The sequence below is a fragment of the Cervus canadensis genome, chromosome X (assembly GCF_019320065.1).
Source record: "Cervus canadensis isolate Bull #8, Minnesota chromosome X, ASM1932006v1, whole genome shotgun sequence".
In the NCBI taxonomy this organism is placed as follows: domain Eukaryota; kingdom Metazoa; phylum Chordata; class Mammalia; order Artiodactyla; family Cervidae; genus Cervus; species Cervus canadensis.
Window position 1 is genome coordinate 38,561,501 of NC_057419.1, and position 13,320 is coordinate 38,574,820.

The 13,320-nt window shown below is 49.1% G+C and overlaps 1 pseudogene; it reads left to right on the top strand.

The window, feature by feature from the left end:
* Nucleotides 1-1,346: 1,346 nt before the first annotated feature.
* Nucleotides 1,347-4,951, top strand: LOC122434645 (annotated as a pseudogene).
* The last annotated feature ends 8,369 nt before the right edge of the window (nt 4,952-13,320 follow it).

Sequence of the window (13,320 nt, forward strand, 5' to 3'; positions counted from 1 at the left end):
TTAACAAATAGACCAATGGAGTAACATAGAGATCTTAGAAATACACCCTCACTTATAGAGGGTGTGCCAGGTAGCAGACTTGCTGGAAGAGAACAAAAGGAGCTTTTTTTTTTTTTTAGTTTTAAGATATTTGGATCAAAGCAAGGGCTCTGGAGTCAGATTGCTTGGTTTTAATGCTACCACTGATCCACACAAGTCAAACGACCTTGGCTCAGTGACTGAACCTCTCAGTACCTGTTTCCTCCCCTGTAAGAGGCTGGTAATCACTGGTACTATAGTCCTAGGAGTGTCACAAGGAACCATTGAGTGCCAGGCACAGGGTCCCTGCTGTATAAGTTGCTTTTAATACATTCTGCCAAATTACCTCCCAAATAGATTTCTTGCACCACCGCCACAGGGGTTTGCTCCTAACTTCTCCCACTCTCAGAATGGTTAAGTTCTTGGAAGGTTGTCTTCCTAGTGTGTGAAACCTGATTAGTTGTTTTAGTTTACATCTCAAGAATCAGCAGTTGTGAACACCTTTGCAAGTGTAACTGGACACTGAGATCCTCTCTTCTTTCAATTTCCCCAGATTGGAGAAAGAGCTGAGGTAACAAGGTCAACCCCAGTCTGTCCCTCAAATCTGACTGCCAAGAACGTTTGATGGAGCAGTTGAGGCAGAGATGTTACAGAACAAAACTACAATCCCTTTGTCCTCTGGCCACTTACGGAGAAGTACGCTGACCACTGATCATTGAGTGCGGGATTCCTCTGCCCATTCTCCCATTGGGTCGTAAGACTTGTGGTGGAAGGGAGGCTGGCAAGTGCTTTCAGCACGTGCTAGGCGCCCAGCGCCTCCAGCCCGAAGTTTCATCCTCACCTCCCAGGAGACCAGCGCCCTCAGTACCCTCCTGCCTCCCGCTCCACCCATTTTGTATACAGTCAGGGCTCAGGGCTGTGACTCTAACCGGAAAGGGGAAGTGGAATAGGAGGAAGTGGAACGAGAGGTTTGATAGAGGTATACTCACAGCCTCACTTTCACCCACCAACTCGCCAGCTGCCGGGATGGCCCTTCGGCTTGGCAGCAAACCAGAGGAGGCCCTCGACCCCATTGGTTACACCTCGAGGGGACGGCCAAACAAGGCGTGCTGGTTGGCAGGAACCGGACCAATGAGGAGGAGGCAGCTCTGGCACGCTGAAAGCCTCCTGTCATTTGCGGCCATCTCCTGCGTGTGGTGCCGCTGGTGCTTGACGGTGAGCTCCAGATGCCTCCCACCTCACCTGCCCTGAACGCCACCACCGCTGCCACCGTGACCCGGTTGATAAATCGTCGTCGCCACAGGTCCGGTGGCCACCCAGATCGCGACATGAGCTCCCCAGATGATGAGGTGTCTGTTTTGGGAGCGGGTTTCGGCTCAGAGAGCGGAGAGCAGAACAGCGGCCTTGAGGCCGGCTCCGCAGCCCGGCGGGGACCTGGCCCCGGCCCCGGCCCGGCCCCGGCCCCGATCCGCGAGCATGCGAAGCGGCGAGGGTGAGGATGGGGATGACTTCCCAGACCCTGAGGGCTTCGAGTCAGAGCGGGAGGTGCTGGAAGCTGGAGGGCCGGTGCTGTGGGGCCACAAAGGCCGGCCTGGCTTCCCAGCTGACCACCAGGGGGACACCCTGCAGCTGGCTGACGAGTCAGTGGTGGCCATACTGCAGCAGCTGGCCGACCTGGATGTGCTGGGCACCCGCAGATACCTGTCCCAGGAGAGCTACGTGGTCGGCGAAGTGTCTGCCTTAGGGACCTCGAGGCGTGTCCCTGCAGTCGAGGCAGGGCCGCCCAGAGGTGTGGGGAAGCCGCACAGGGTGAGGCCGGCCCTCTCCGGGTCGGTGGGCCCCAGGCGTGCTGGGTCTGGGGGAACCCTAAGAGAGGCACTAAGAATAGGTTGAATGTGGCTGTGGATCATCAATGGTCCCCCTCAGAAAGCCCAGCCGGGCTTCTGTCCGACCCTAGTCCTCTTATGAGTTCGGTGAGATAGAGCGGATGAGGGTGAGCATTTATCCCAAAGATGGAGGCCAGGCCAAGCTCAACAGCCCCGAGGACCCCGGGAACACACCCAGACGCTTGCATGTCCAAGGCAGGGTGAATCGCCTTAATGTGCCAGGCACTTGCCTGTCCTCAGCTCCGCAAGGATTAATTTCGGTTGTGGAAAGGCAGAGCAGGCAGGGCGATGCAGAGCAGGAGGACACCTCTCCCCCTATGAAAATGCAGAGCGTGCTCTGGGGGAAGGGGAGCAGCCTGCCCAGCTACCCGGGAGTAGCAGTAGCATCAGCTACTGCAGCTGCCTCTACAGGCAGTGGACTGCGGCCCACTCCTAGGAGGAAGGGGGTCCAGGAGAAGAAATCCCTTGGGGGCATCTCCAAACCTGCCATGGGGAGAACCTTCCCTTCCTGGGGGCAGGGAATCTCAGCCACTCCGCTGGAACTGGCCACCTTCCCCCAGTCTCCAGCGTCCCACTGCTCGGGAGGTCCAAGTAGTATGCCTTGATTCCTTGGGGAGCTGAAGAATCCAAGCACACCGGCGCTGGGAAGAAATCCATGGCTAGGTGGGCCCGGGAGTCGGTGGCAGCAATGGCGGTGTCGGGAGAAGAGAATGACCCAAATAGAGACCCATTCACAAAGGGCTAAGTGAGTAGGCCAGGCCCCCACTCTTCCCCCTCCCACCCTCCCCAGGACACAGGTCTTCACCCCGTGCTCCCTCTCTCCATCCCTCAGTGGTTGTCATTGGGTGGCCCTCGGTCACTGGGTGGTTAGGATGCCAGATTGGGGTCCTTTCACTAGGGACAAACGTTAAGGTAGCACTTTGGGTGTCCTGGGCTCAGTTCTCCACCCTTGGCCTGTTTCCAGCCTCCTCCACGAGGCTGGGGCTATAATGGAAGGGAGAGCTGGTAGCTGAATTGATTTGAGGGGACCCCTTAAAAGCTTCACAGACCTTTGGTGTTTAGATGCATCACTTTCCTGAATCCTACTTCCTAGCTCTTCCCCAAACCTTCCTTGCAGGGGCCCCAGGCTTTCTCAGTGCCACACTGCTGTCCCCAGCTCAGCTCTGCCTGCTGGCCTGGGGCTGACTGACAGGGAATGTGCTAAAGAGATCAGCCTTTCAATTCTCTTTCCAGTTCCCTGCTTCAGCTCGTTCTTGAATCACAAGAGTTCTCACACACACAGACGTAGACATATAAATTCATTGGCACACACACACGCGCACACACACACACATCCGTACTCCAGATCTGTGAGAAATCTGTTTTTAGCTGACTACTGACAGGCCATGGCCATCTTGTCCATGGATGCATCATGGAAAACCCAGCAGTGCCAACCTCAACATCAGAGGTGCACAGGATTCAGGAAACTCAGAGCCCGTGCCATGAATAAGGGAGAAGTCATGCCCAGAGGGCCTGGCCCCTCAGGTGAGTGTCCTGGGTTTTGATATGGGGGGTGGAGGCCAGGGGTGAGGGCAGAAACCTCTGTCTCTGACTCTTTCTTTCTTCTGGGGGCTCAGCCTTGCTCTCAGGCCGCTTCTCCCATGAGAAACAGGGTGTCAACAGGGTTGGACCTGGCCCCATCACCTGTGTGGAATTTGTTTCACAGGGGTGATCGGTGGCAGTGCCCCAACAGCTACTCTGGGCGTAGACCTGCAGGCTAATAGCCTTTTCTGTGAAGTGCTTTTCGCCCATATTGCTCTCCCAGGTGCTGGCTGTGGCTGCCGCTCTGGGAAGCTCAAACCCAGAACCACAGTCTTTGGTGACTATCGTGGTGAAATGGCTGCCCCTAAGGAATAGGAGGGTCAGGCCCAGAGAGAAGGTTTGTGCTGCCTGCCGGGCAGAGCAGGGGAGGTTTGATGCTAGCAGAGGGTGGTACTGCCTCACCTCACGTTAGACCCAGCTTGGCCCTTTCCACCACACTGGGAACCTGGGAAGCTGGATTGTGTGTCCTTTCCCTGTCAGGTGACCAGGAACCAACTGACCACCCCTTAAGACCGAGGAGGCGCAGCAGCCGCGCGGAAGGCAGGACTGTCCTCGGGTAATGCTTCTTCTGGTTCCTGGAAATGCACACCCAAACCCCATGGTGGGATCTGGGTCCAAGTGCAACTGATATTCGTGGGCCACACCCACCCGTCCCCATCCCACACCACAGGGAGGGAACCCACCTTCTTTCCACTGAGGAAAGTCTTTCCCTTGCCAGTCTAGACACCTGGCTTTGGGATGAAGGGCCCAGGGGAGAGGAGAGGGGAGGTGGGTGTATACTAACCATTTCTCTTCCTCCTGTGTCTGCTGGCCTAGTGTCTGGTGCTACAGAGAGAAATAGACGACCTTAAGGAGCAACTTGGTATGAGGAACCAGGGACAGAGAGAAGCGGGTTCTTAGTGAAGAAGCGGGGTGGGCACTTGGGGTGGGGTGGGCTGCAGGTGCAGGGGGCCTTGTAGCGATCAGCATTCGTGTGGGGAGGAGAACCTATGAAGCCAGTCCCTGGAGCGTGCGGTGCATGTTCAGCTGGGCGTGCGGATAAGTAGCAAAGTACTGTGTGGACTGTGTGCACACTCTGCCAGCCAGACGAGTCCTAGACAGCTCCTTCTGATAGGACTTGTAGAGATAACTTGTTCATCTGGTGTGGCCTCTAAGGGTCTTGTTGGATTGTTTGCGAGACAATTTTTGAATGGTTTGGGCATGGCCCTGAGCTTGAGAGCTGCTGGCACATTTTGTTTCCTTCCAGGAAATGGCTCCACATTTAATTCCGGTAGTGGGGAGTGATCAGGCCCAGAGCTCTTTGCATCGGGGTTGGGGGAATGTGGGTTTCAGGTTGTAAGGCTAGGTGGTTCCCCATGGGGACAGGGGGACAGGCTTCTATGTTCGTCTATCTGGAGCACCTGTTTATGCCTCTCCCTGTTGCAGCCTCCATGCAGTACCTGGCTGACAAGTTCCAGATTGTTTGAAGTGAGTGTTACACACTCCATACCCCTTCCCACAACGTTGTCTGTTGAGCAGGGCTGTGGGCTGGCCCTGGCTTGAGGCTCTTCCCTGACTCTGCTGTTTTACAGGTTGAGCCCAATATCTTCCTGCAAGAGGAGCAGCTGTTACTTCTGGGGCCTGCGAGCTGCGGCCAACATTGCCTCTTGCTCTGCTTCCACCAGGGCATCCTCTGCCCCTTGTTTTGCCCCCTCTCTGCCCCAGTGTCACAGCATTGTTTGATTAAAGGACTTCTCATGTTCTGTGTTTTGCCCTCTCTCTGGGGTGGGGGGGTGGTGGTAGGGGTTAAGGGAGTGGGAGGAGGCCTGCTGGGGAGCTGTTCCACATCAGAACATTTTCCAGAATAGTACCTCTGGAATCTGTGTTGGGGACTCTGGGTCAGCCTCTGCTACCATCCAGGCCATCAGGCCAGTGGAGCGTCCCCAGTCTGTGTTCTGTGTTGGCTCTGTCTGGCCACATTGGTATGTCCTCCCTTTTCCGTGAAGGCCCTTTTCTAGTTCTCTAAACACCCTCCTCTGGGGTTTAGCTGCCATTCTGCCTCCCTGTCAGAAGGAACTCATGACGCCCTTACAGAGCTCCAGTCTTTCACCCTTCCCTCACTGCACTCGCTGTCCTGCTTACCCTGACCCCTCTGGTTTCCTGTCAGAGCCCCTCGATCCCTCCCCTGGCTTGCCATCGATGACCTTTCCTGCATGTTTACTTAAGCAGGTGGCAGGTGGTAGCAGGCACAGGTTTGCTCATCTTCCCCCTTCCTGGGCCCTATCCTCTCAGTGGAACCCTACCCCACCCCCCGGTGCCAGCTTGCATGCAGGAACCTACATACTCTCCCCCTCTCCTGTTTAGCACTCACCCCTGAGACTCAGGCAACAAAACTTTTGCTTCCCCTTCCTCGGGTTCAGTAAAGTGCATGAGGATGAATCTTGGACCCAGCGAACTGGGGAGCAGGAGTGAAGGTACAGGGAACACAGGAGAAAAGCTCAGGTTAGTTGCTGAGCTGGAAGTCAGGAGAGGCGTCTGGTGCCAGTCTGGGGCAGAGTGCACCCTGACAGCTAGAGATGGATGGTCCAGTCCTTGGAGCTTTCATATCCTCCCTGCCCTAGCCAGCTGACCAGCCTACACTCCTGCAGCCTGGATGTCTCTCTGCCCTTGAGTGGAAAGAGGCCTGTCAGGCTCTATGACAAGTATGGTTGGTAAGTCTGTGTTCTTACAGGGTCTCCATCAAATACTGTTCCATCAGCCCCATGACATAGATTTTCCTGCAAATGCTATTTCCTGGAGTGTCCTAGCTCAGTCTCCCAGACTACTTGTTAGGGCACCCAAGACAGAGTCTGAAATCCATGTTCAATTACCCCCCCACCCTGAAGTTTGGGGAGGACTTCCTTCTCTCAGCCAAGACCCCAGGGCTGTGCCAGCCTGTGACTCAGAGGGACACATTTGTATTTGAGTGAAGTGAGGGTAGGTTCTGCCTGACTCCCTTCCTGAAAGACCATGGTTTTATTTCACAAAAGAGGGTATGATGGTAGGTAGCACATTCAAAACTTGTGCCTGGGCATCTCTCTGTGTGAATAAAAGTCATCAGGGATAATGCCCCTTGAGGTAGAAAGATGTGATTCAGGCAGTAATGGAAGTAGAGACTGGTCCAGATTCTGTAAGGCATTGAGTGAGCCAAAGCAAGGGTCGGATCGCCTTTATTCAAGGGGTGTTGTCACATTCCCAAAACATAGATGGGGAGGATGCAGTTCACCAAACCTCAGGACAGAACATCTCAAAATGTTGGAGTCACTGGAGGAGGCACTGGATCCTACCTTTCACTTCTGTGGTGTCTGCCAACTGCTGAGGGTGTGGATGAGTGAAAATTGAAAGGGTACCTGGGACATGGCTGCCCATCTTAGAAACAGGAGACCCCACCCCACAACCTGGTTTACTTGTGGGGAGTTAGGGGTGACTTCAACTGAGCAATGGGGAGCACTTGGGTCCGCCCTTCCTCCATGTTCTCATGGTGACTTCCTTCCGGGGCTCATGGCCTGAGGTCAGGTGGACAGAGCAAAAAGGTTGGGACAGTCACAGACCTCAGGGTCAGAAAAGAACATGTGTGGGACTTACTCCTTCCACTCAGACCCGTCCCTGGAGCAGGTGGGCTTGATCACTTTGTTTACAGCTGATCCAGTGGTTATTGCCTGGTGGTGTAGCCCATCTTGCTGTTGTCTGAGTGAGTAAATTTGGCAGAGACCTTCCAGCTGAGGTCTCTGCCCACAAAGACATGTAGGTAAGTTGTGCCCGGGGAGAAGTCCAGCACCAGCATCAGCACCACCCTTGGGCAAGAGAGGGGCCTGGGACTGTGGTCACCAGGGTGAGGAAGTGGAGAAGCTCATGGAAGTGGAGGTTGGAGGTTGTGAACACAACCCCTTGTTCACTTTTTACCAGGCTCCCTTCCCTCCTCTGAGCACACAGTTCAGACCAAATACCTCACTATAATGTTGCTGGAAACATAGACATCACAGGCCTTGGCTCAGCCCCAAGCCTTCTACTTCCAGTGGGAAATCTGTGGCAGGGCCTGATGCATAGGTTAAAGAAATCCATCTGGGCCCCAGGGGGTAAGAGGAATGCACAAGCCCAGCCTCATTCAGTGTACCCCTGTTGCCTTTCCCCCTCATGCCCTTTCTCCAGCCTGGGAGACAGTGACAGCTGCTTTGGAGAGCCCTAGGGCCCATCCTGCCTGGTTCTGCTGCCTGTCCAACTCCAGGGAAGATGATTCCTCCCCATCACACCCACCCCCAGGTCTACCAGCCCCAGCCCCAGGTCTACCACTCTCTCTGGACTCTGGAGGGTGACTGGCAGAAACAAAGAAGGTAGAGTAAGTGAGCCCTGAAGAAGGAGCTGCATGTGGTGGGCACTGTAATCATGCCCAAAGATGAACAAGTCCTAATCCCTGCAGTTGGCTTATATGTTCCTTTGCATGATAACAGTGGGTTATGCTTGCAGCAATAAAGGCTGCTACTTAGCCGACTTAAGGTGGGGCAACTTTCTCCTGCATTGGCCAGGTCTGTCCAGACACTTTGGGGCTGCCAGGTTTTCCACCTTGACTGTCCCTGGGTAACAGTCCCTGGGCTGTCCCAGTGTTTGAATGACTGTGGTGTGCTTGGTGCCCCTGTGTTTGTGCAATGTTTAAGGCCTGGTAAGTACTGCTCAGATGCAGATGGAGAACAGGCTTGTAGTTTTGAACCTCACTTTTTTTCCAAGCCAATCACTTCTTTCTCCCTAGTCCTCTTGAGGTATCTGCCAGCATGACTGTTACAATGGTGACTCACTTTTAAAAAATGATTTACTATTCTTAGTTCATAAAATAACCCTTCCAAACACAAAAGACTAACTACATTGAATTAAGTATGAATTAAACAGACTATACATATCCACAAAATCCCATGGATGGAGGAACCTGGCAAGCTGCAGTCCATGGGGTCGCTAAGAGTTGGACATGACTGAGCAGCTTCACTTTCACTTTTCACTTTCATGCATTGGAGAAAGAATTGGCAACCCACTCCAGTACTCTTGCCTGGAGAATCCCAGCGATGGGAGAGCCTGGTGGGCTGCAGTCTATGGGGTCACACAGAGTCAGACATGACTGAAGCGACTTAGCAGCAGCAGCATCATCATACATATACACATTGTGGAGAGTGTCATCCCTCAGTATGACAAATAATTATGAACCAATCATCCCATGTAACTATACTCAGGTGACATAAATGTACATTGCATATCCAGAAATCACATATATGTTCTTTTCTCTGAGGAACCCCAATGGATAAATCAACATACTACCTGATTCCATTTACTTCACATTCTTGAGAAGGCCAAACTACAGAGCCAGAAAACAGATTGGGGGTTGCCAGGGACTTGGGGTTGAGATTAGAGGTTAAACTACCAAAAAGCATGAAACAATTTTGTAGCTGATAAAAATATTTTTTATGTAGATTGTAGTGGTGGTTCCATAATAGAATGTTTGTAGGCACTTAGAGTTTGTATGTAAATTAATTTCAATAAACACATATTATTTAATAAATTGTAGAAAGCACATTATGAGACCACAATCAGAGAAGAAAAAGAAACAAAGGGAATCCAAAATGGAAAAGGAAAATTAAAAGTCACTGTTTACAGATGACTTGTCATTATACATTGGAAATCCTAAGGATGCCACCTTAAATCTACCAGAATACATTAATCAATTCAGTAAAATTGAAGAGGACAAGGTTATTATATAGAAATCTGTTACATTTCTATCCTGTGAATGGGGTCCAATCCCAAAGAAGGGCAATGCCAAAGAATGTTCAAACTACCATACAATTGTGCTCATTTCACATGCTAATAAGTGAAACTGAAAGTTTTAGTTGTTCAGTGGTGTCTGACTCTTTGGGACCCCATAGACTGTAGTCTGCCAGGCTTCTCTGTTTATGGATTTCTCCAGGCAAAGCACTAGAGTGAGTAGCCATTCCCCTTCTCCAGGGGATCTTCCTGACCCAGGGACCAGAACTCAGGTTTCCTGCATTGCTGTCAGATTCTCTATCATCTGAGCCACCAAGGAAGACCCTGGTGCTAGTAAGGTGAAGCTCAATGTACTTCAAGCTAGGCTTCAGCAGTACATGAACCAAGAACTTCCAGGTGTACAAACTGGGTTTAGAAAAGGCAGAGGAACCAGAAATCAAATTGCCAACATTTGTGGGATCACTTAGAAAGCAAGGGAGTTCCAGAAAAACATCTACTTCTTCTTCATTGACTATGCTAAACCCATTGACTATGATCATAATGAACTGTGGAAAATTCTTAAAGAGATGCCACTTTACCTGTCTCCTGAGAAACATGTATGTGGGCCAAGAAGCAACAGTTAGAACCAAACATGGAATAATTGACTGGTTCAAAATTGGGAAAAGAGTAAGTCAAGGCTGTACACTGTCACCCTGATTAAATAATCAGAGTACATCATGTGAAATGCTGGGCTGGATGAATCACGGGCTGAAATCAAGATTGCCAGGAGAAAGAGCAGTAACCTCAGATAGGTGGATGATACCACTCCAATGGCAGAAAACTACTAGAGCCTCTTGATGAAGGTGATAGAGGAGAGTGGAAAAGCTGGCTTACAACACTTCAAAAAATGAAGGTCATGGCATGCGGTCCCATCACTTCATGCCAAATAGATGGGGAACAATGGAAACAGTGACAGACTTTATTTTCTTGGGCTCCAAAATCACTGCAGATGGTGACTGCAGCCATGAAATTAAAAGATGCTTGCTCCTTGGAAGAAAAGCTATGACCAACCTAGACAGCATATTAAAAAGCAGAGACATTACTTTGCCAACAAAGGTCCATCTAGTCAAAGATACGGTTTTTCCAGTAGTCAAGTATGGATGTGAGAGTTGGACTATAAAGAAAGCTGAGCCCTGAAGAATTGATGCTTTTGAACTGTGGTGTTGGAGAAGACTCTTGAGAGTCCCTTGGACTGCAAGGAGATCCAACCAGTCCATCCTAAAGGAAATTGGTCCTGAATGCTCATTGGAAGGACTGATGCTGAGGCTGAAACTCCAATACTTTGGCCACCTGATGCAAAGAACTGATTCATTGGCAAAGACCCTGATGCTGAGAAAGATTGAAGTCAGGAGGAGAAGGGGATGACAGAGGATGAGATGATTTGATGACATCACCAACTTGATGATGACATGAGTTTGAGCAAGCTCCAGGAGTTGGTGATGGACAGGGAAGCCTGGCGTGCTGCAGTCCATGGGGTTGCAAAGAGTTGGACACGACTGAGTGGCTGAACTGAACTGAAAATGCAACATTCCAAAAACGAAGATCATGGCATCTTGTCCCATCACCTCATGGCAAATCAAAGGGGGAAAAGTGAAACCAGTAGCAGATTTTATTTTCTTGGGCTCCAAAATCTCTGTGGACAATGATTGGAGCCATGAAATTAAAAGGCGCTTGCTTCTTGGAAGGAAATCTCTGATAAACCTAGACAGCCTATTACAAAACATCACTTTGCTTACAAAGGTCCGTATAGTCAAAGCTATGGTTTTTCCAGTAGTCATGTACAGATGTGAGAGTTGGAACATAAAGAAGGCTGAGTGCCGAAGAATTGATGCTTTCAAACTGTGGTACTGGAGAACTTGAGAGTCCCTTGGGTGGCAGTGAGATCATACCAGTCAATCCTTAAGGAAATCAACCCTGAATATTCATTGGAAGGACTGATGCTGAAGTCCCAATACTTAGGTCACCTGATGCAAAGAGCCAACTCATTGGAAAAGACCCTGATGCTGAGAAAGACTGAGGCCAAAAGGAGAAGGGAGTGGCAGAGGATGAGATGATTAGGTAGCATTACTGACTCAATGGACATAAATAGGAGCAAACTCTGGGAGATTGTGAAGGACAGAGGAGCCTGCATGCTGCAGTCAATGGGGTTGCAGTCCACTTAATGACTGAATAGCAACAACAGAAACCATTTCTTTTTTTTTTTTTTAATTTTTTTAATTTTTTTATTTTTTTAATTTTTTTTTTACAGAAACCATTTCTATACACTAAGAATGAAATACCAGAAAGAGAAATTAGAGGAACAATTTCATTTAGCATTGCATCAAATAGAATAAATACCAGTATTCTTGCCTGGAGAATCCCATAGGAAGAGGAGCCTGGCAGGCTACAGTCCATAGGGTCGAAAAGAGTCAGACATGACTGAAGTGACTTAGCACAGGAGGTGAAAGACCTGTACTCCAAAAACTGTAAGACTCTGTTGAAAGAAGTTGAACGTGACACAAGCAGATGGAAAGTTAAACCATGTCCTTGGATTGGAAGAATCAGTATTGTAAAATGTCCACGGTACCCAAGGCAATCTACAGATTCAATGCAATCCCTATCAGATTACCAATGGCATTTTTCACACACCTGGAACAAATAATTTTCAAATTCGTATGGAAACACAAACAACACTGAATTGTGGAAACAATCTTGAGAAAGAAGAATGTAGTTGTAGGAATTATGTTCCCTGACCTCGGACTGCTACAAAGATACAGTAATCAAAACTTCATGGTACCAGCACAAAAACAGACACAAAGATCAATGCTACAGGGTAGAAAGGGCAGAAACAAACCCATGCACTTAAGGTCAATTACTCTATGACAAAGGAGGCAAGAATGTACAATGGAGAAAAGACAGTCTCTGTAGTAAGTGGTGCTGGGAAAACTGGACAGCTATATGTAAAAGAATAAAGCTAGAACATTCTCTAACACCATATGGAAAAATAAACTCAAAATGTATTAAAGACCTAATATACTCAATGACATAAATCAAAGCAAGATCCTCTATGGCCCACCTCCTAGAGTAACAGAAATAAAAACTAAAGTAAACAAGCAGGACCTGGTTAAGCTTAAAAGCTTTTGCAGAGCAAAGGAAACTATAAGCAAGGTAAAAAGACAACCCTCAGAATGGGAAAAAATAATAGCAAATGAAACAACTGACAAAGGATTAATTTCCAAAATATACAACCAGCACATACAAGTCAATACCAGAAAAACAAACAACCCAGTCAAAAAGTGGGGAAAAGACCTAAACAGACATTTCTCCAAAGAAGACATACAGATGGCTAACAAACACATGAAAAGATGCTCAACATCACTCGTTATTAGAGAAATGCAAATCAAAACTACAATGAGATACTACTTCACACTGGTCAGAATGGCCATCATCAAAAATCTACAAACAATAAATGCTGGAAAGGGTGTGGAGAAAAGGGAACGCTCTTGCAGTGTTGGTGGGAATGTAAATTGACACAGCCACTATGGAAGATGGTATGGAGACTCTTTAAAAAACTAAGAATAAAACCACCATATGACACAGCAATCCCACTCCTAGGCATATACCCTGAGGACACCAAAATTGAAAGAGACACATGTATCTCATTGTTCATTGCAGCACTATTTACAATAGCCAGAACATGGAAGCAACCTAGATGTCCATTGACAGATGAATGGATAAAGAAGTTGTGGTATATAAACACAATGAAATATTACTCAGCCATAAAAGGAATGCATTTGAGTCAGTTCTAATGAGGTGGATGAACCTAGAACCTATTATACAGAGTGAAGTGAGTCAGAAAGAGAAAGATAAATACCATATTCTAACACATATATACAAAATCTAGAAAAAATGGTACTGAAAAATTTATTTACAGGACAACAATGGAGAAGCAGACATCGAGAATAGACTTATGGACATGGGGAGAGGGGAAGAGAGGGTGAGATATATGGAAAGAGTAACGTGGAAACTTACATTACCAATGGGAATTTTCTGTATG